The sequence below is a fragment of the Odontesthes bonariensis genome, chromosome 6 (assembly GCF_027942865.1).
Source record: "Odontesthes bonariensis isolate fOdoBon6 chromosome 6, fOdoBon6.hap1, whole genome shotgun sequence".
Classification (NCBI taxonomy): domain Eukaryota; kingdom Metazoa; phylum Chordata; class Actinopteri; order Atheriniformes; family Atherinopsidae; genus Odontesthes; species Odontesthes bonariensis.
Genome location: NC_134511.1, coordinates 23,760,773 through 23,766,187, shown reverse-complemented (window position 1 = coordinate 23,766,187; position 5,415 = coordinate 23,760,773). Strand labels below are relative to the sequence as shown.

At 40.8% G+C, this 5,415-nt stretch overlaps 1 long non-coding RNA gene across 1 annotated transcript; it reads left to right on the top strand.

Annotated features, from left to right (window-relative positions):
- Window positions 1–4,030: 4,030 nt before the first annotated feature.
- Window positions 4,031–5,415, top strand: LOC142382926 (uncharacterized). Its single transcript, XR_012769963.1, has 3 exons — window positions 4,031–4,242; window positions 4,999–5,129; window positions 5,373–5,415. It is a non-coding gene; the product is annotated as an uncharacterized LOC142382926 (long non-coding RNA).

Below are 5,415 nucleotides of genomic sequence, written 5' to 3'. Positions count from 1 at the left end.
TCTTCTTCTGTCTCGTTGTTTTCTCCAAACCACGGCGGGATAGTCTTTTTCCAGAAGAGAGGGAATTGTGTTGGGTGTGTTTAAGGGGGGGTTTCAACAGACTGTTTAGGTTTTGTAGTTCTGCCTGAAATTGAGTCTCTCTCAGGTACGAAATTTGTCGCTGACCATTGATCTCCTGCTCCATTTGTTGTTACAGAGTGTTCTGCTCAGTTCTCAGCTGGTGGATCATCTGCTGGCCATTCCTTATAGTTTGTGTGTGAGAATGGATTTCATTGTCTAACTGCTGCCTCAGAGCAATGACATCAGTCTCATATTTGATTCTCAGGTCTTGGTATAAACTTTGGAAAGAATACTGTGCTGTCTCTTTCAAAGATTGTTTCTGGTGCGCCAGTTCCTGCTCCAAATGTTGTCGTAAAGTGTCCTGCTCGGTTCTCAGCTGTTGGATTTTCTCCTGGCCGTTCCTTATAGTTTGTGTGTGAGCATTTATTTCACTGTCTAACTGTTGTTTGAGTGCTTCAGTGTAATCCTTCTGAGCAGCAATGTCAGATTCATGCTTTTTGCTAAGTTCTTGGTTTGAAATTTTCATCTTATTTAGTTCCCCATTTAAATATGTCTCCATATCTCTTGAGGTTTGTTGTAGGCGTGTAATCTCCGCCATTTGTTGTTGTATAAACTGTTGGGCATTCTTCACAGTTTGTGCATGAGCCTTGACTTCCTCTTCCAGCTGTTGCTGATATGTTTCTGCTTGTTTGTTCAGTGCAAGAACATCAGCATCATATTTTATCTTGAGTTCTTGATATGCTAGCAGGTGGTCCTTCTCATCATGTGAATGCGTCTCCGTCTCCTTTGTAGCTTCTTGCAGAGACGCAGTTTTCTGCTTCATGCGTTGTTGTAGAGCGTCCAGCTCGGCTCTCAGGTCGTTTATTAAAGGATAAGACCGGTTTTTTGACATTGGGCCCTTGATTTCACATTATAACATGATGTTCTACTCACCCCTGCTTGTTGTTGGTCATTTGGAGCTGTTCCGAAGATATTCGAGAGGCGTCTGGCTGCTCTCTTGAGATATTCGGCCATGAAACGGTTTCCTATGGGCAAGCTTATACAGGCACAAACTATGCTGTTTATAATTTATTAATTACTCTACACTAGCACTGATAACGTGGAGGTGTGTCGCTTACTTAAAAAAATCCGGGTTATTGTAATTTTGATTTTTTTTGTCGTAAAGTGGGTGTTACTGACGTCCTCGTCGTGCTACTGCCACAGACAGCCCACAGACCTGCTGCCTGTTTATTCATTCGGCTAAAATTCAAAATTAGTAACCCGGATTTTTTTAAGTAAGCGACGCACCTCCACGTTATCAGTGCTAGTGTACAGTAATTAATAAATTATAAACAGCATCGTTTGTGCCTGTATAAGCTTGCCCATAGGAAACCGTTTCATGGCCGAATATCTCAAGAGAGCAGCCAGACGCCTCGCGAATATCTTCGGAACAGCTCCAAATGTTCAACAACAAGCAGGGGTGAGTAGAACATCATGCTATAATGTGAAATCAAGGGCCCAATGTAAAAAAACCGGTCTTATCCTTTAACTGTTGGTCATCCCTCACAGTTTGGGCGTGAGCCTTGACTTCCTTTTCCAGCTTTTGCTCAAACTGTTTTGCCTTCTTACTCAGAACAACAAAATCAGTTTCATACTTGCTGCTGAGTTTTTCATACGAAAGTTTGATATTCTTCAGCTCTGCCTGTAACTGCATCTCCGTAGCTTTTGATTTTTCTTTAAGGAGTTTGATCTCCTGCACCATTTTCTGCTGGGCATCTTCTTTCTCAGTGCTCGGGTCCTGCACTACTTTGTCCTTATTAGAATTGACCCCATTTACAGGTTCTTGTCGAAGTCTCTCAGCCTCCTTCTTTACTACGAGGATATCTGTTTCATATTTTAAGTTCAGCTCCTTGATGGAGTCTTTGGCTCTTTTCAATTCCTGTTTGAGAGCCTTGTTTTTGTCACTTTCCGCCAGGAGTGCAGTCCACTGATCCTGGGACGATGTTGCTGCTGTTTCAGTAGTATTATTTTTAGAATTGACCACATTTTCAGGTTCTTGTCGAAGTCTCTCAGCCTCCTGCTTTACAACAAGGATATCTGTTTCATATTTTAAGTTCAGCTCCTTGATGGCGTTTTTGGCACTTTTCAATTCCTGTTTGAGAGCCTTGTTTTTGTCACTTTCCGCCAGGAGTGCTGTCCACTGATCCTGGGATGATGTTCCTGCTGTTTCAGAAGTATCTGCTTCATCACAGTTCTGCAGTCTTCGTTCCCTGACTTTTTCTTTTGCCTGGTTTTTCATAACCAACCGTTTTTTCCGTTGAATCATATTAAATCTTAGAGCTTCTGCATGTTCTGACAGCTTGATTGGTTCTCTTCTCGACTGGTTGTCTTCTATGGATCTTTCCTTCTCTTTTTGCGGGATATTTGGCTTAGTCATTTTGTCTTGAAGCTTATTCGGCTCTTTCAATTTTTTATCTCCTCTTTCCTCCTTCTTTAGCTAATGTATTTATGCAAAAATTTGGGTATATTCGTGTAATTAGAATGTGCACAAAATGTACCAATGTAGAACTCCTGCTCACAACGCTAGTGTTTGTCTGAAATGATGTCTGCCCAAGTAGTATGTTCAGGTTCCAAAGAATGTGACATTGACCACTGGGTGAAGAAGTTTCAATGGCTGCTCCATTGTCAGCAGAGCACATGCAGTTGAAGGAAAACATACAGGTTTTAACAGAGATTTACTCCAATTCTGCCTAAAGGCAAACACAAAAGCATTCTGATGATTGTGATACAATGAAGACAGCTGACTCAGAATGCAGAGAGACTGAACACAAACTGAACTCCATTCTGTGGTTGGATTTAGGTGAAAGCACAGAGGTGTCCATCAAATGTAGTCACTTTGCAGTCAAATGGTTCTATTCTCTATCACTGTATATTAGGACTGGGCAAGTTAACTTGTTATTATCGCGTTAACTTGTTAATTATTTAACGCCGATAAATATTTTAGCGCGCATTAACGCAGGTTTTATTTTTGTAAAAGTCTGTTGAATGCATCGCATTCACACAGTTACAGCAAACACCACCAATAAGCTCTCTTAGTTTTATTAGGAAAGGTTCATTCTTTTCCTCACCTTCCTGCATCCAGCCTATTAGTCTGCATTTGGGTTCTCAACAACACACATTTGTGAATCTCTTTTAAATTGGATTAAAAGTTGGAGTTCCAGTATGTGACATTTAGGGAAATTTGTTAGCAATGATTAGTATGATATACATGGATGTAATTTAATTAGTATAATACTGTATAAATGTAAGAACTGTTGTGTTTTTATTACATTAGAAATTGTTGCTCACTCCATCTGCCATGTCATAGTGTATAGTCCAAAGTGGACAAACCATACGCTGGCTCTAGAGCTGGTCTTTCACATCTTTTGTTTTCAGCATAGCTTAAGGGTATGTTGGGATAAATGACTGTTTTTGTCCTGACCCTTGGCAGGTAGCTGTGTACTTGAACCATATCCAGTCCTGTGAGGCAGTGCTTGTATTTTCAATCTGTCGATGAAAAGAACAAAAAGTAGTGGCACAGCCAACTACACGCACCCTCTGGACAATATATGTATGTATGTAAGGAACTGGAAACTGGTATCTATTTTTGGTAAAAGTTTGTTTTTCAGCATTGAGTTATTTTTCTCAGTGGGTTACGTTGTTCCACAGCTATTATTTTTAATGGCCATCTTGAAATGAAAAAGGTTACTCTTAAATGTAACTTTACTCAACACCGATCACTACACAAACAATCACAGAACTTAAAGTTCCCATGGCATGGTATGGTAGTGGCGCTTTAAATGTGCTTGTGGAGGCTTCAGGATGTTATACCCCCAGGCGTTCTCAAAATTCACCCGAAAAACGCAGATTTGGCCTCTTAGAAGAAAGCCGCATTTCAGCGCTCTCTCCAGTGCCCTGCTTTCCTAATGAGAAGCAAGGAGGAGCGCGAGGGGTGTGTCATGGCTGAATGGGGGCGTGTCTGATTCTCTGTTTTGGCTCCGCGCATGTTAGCTGCCTGCTAGTAGGAAAAAAAAATAGAAATGGCAGGTGAGCAAACCATCGTACCTTTCGCCTTCGACCCGGAATCGGACCCTGAAGCGAGGCGCAGGCAGTTCAGCAACAAACTGCAGATCAGCAGCGCCTTCAGCAAAACGTCTCAGAATGGTGAGTTTGAAATGTTATGTCTGGAAACGTTTATAGTTGGGTCGGTCCGAACCACTGAGGTGCGCAGATACTAGCAGTGGCTTAGCCTACGGTAGCCTAATTAGAGCAGAAATTGTAGTCACTACATCAGGACTACCTAAAATATTATTTTTGCTTACAAAATGTATAAGTTCCCAACTTATTTTGCAATGTGGGCACGTATTTGCAGTGCTAACATTAGTGAGTATGGCTGCTGGCATCTCCAGTCTCTACACCAAGTAACTTTCTCAATGTCGCCTTGCATTGTACAACAGTAACACTGCCAAAGTATTTCCCATAGTACACATTGCCAACATGCAAATGATTCTCCACCCAGTGTTGACATAAGGGGAGCGATTTATAACCAAGTTTTCTAGACAAAAAGGTTTACATGCTGTAATATACAAAAAAAAAAAAAAACATACCTCATCATATCCTGACCAAGTGCTGGATCCAAAGTGTAACTACACGGAATGAAACTTATGCCACATATTTCTGTGTACACCTTTTTTAGTAGCCCATCTTCACTGGGAACAGCCAGCTGTGCGTTGCCCATGTAGTTATACAGTAGCCTATGGCATGCAAAAAACATGATAGTATTCTGACCAGCATGTAATTATTCTCATGCTCACCTGTTAACTCATTTACTTGCCACTAAAGATGTTTCATTGTTATATTTGCCGGCATTACCTGAAAACAGAATATCATTACACTGCCTTTTTTTTTTTTAAATAATAGGTGTCAATGTGGAATTTGCGAGATAATGCCCACAGAAAGGGAGAATAGATGCTGCATGGAGATCCCTCAGGTAACACTGTAAACATTTGGATCTACCTGTTTGGCAGTTTACGCCTGAGAAGAACCCATCGGTAAGCGTTGTAAAATAATCACTCATAGCCACATACATAAGAGTTTACAGTACACCCACCCAACAGAGCCTGATAATTCAACTATGCAGACAGTATGAAGAGTGTTTGTAGATTTATTTACAAGACATTATTAAAACACAATCAAGAATAATCCATAGGAATATGTAAATATGTACAACATAGCAATAACAGAAGAACAACAACATTCTCTTCAAGTGTCATTTTTTCTATCTGTTCTTCCAGGCGCTTCAGGTATTTGGCCTACAGGCAGTTTGTGGCGTGGTGC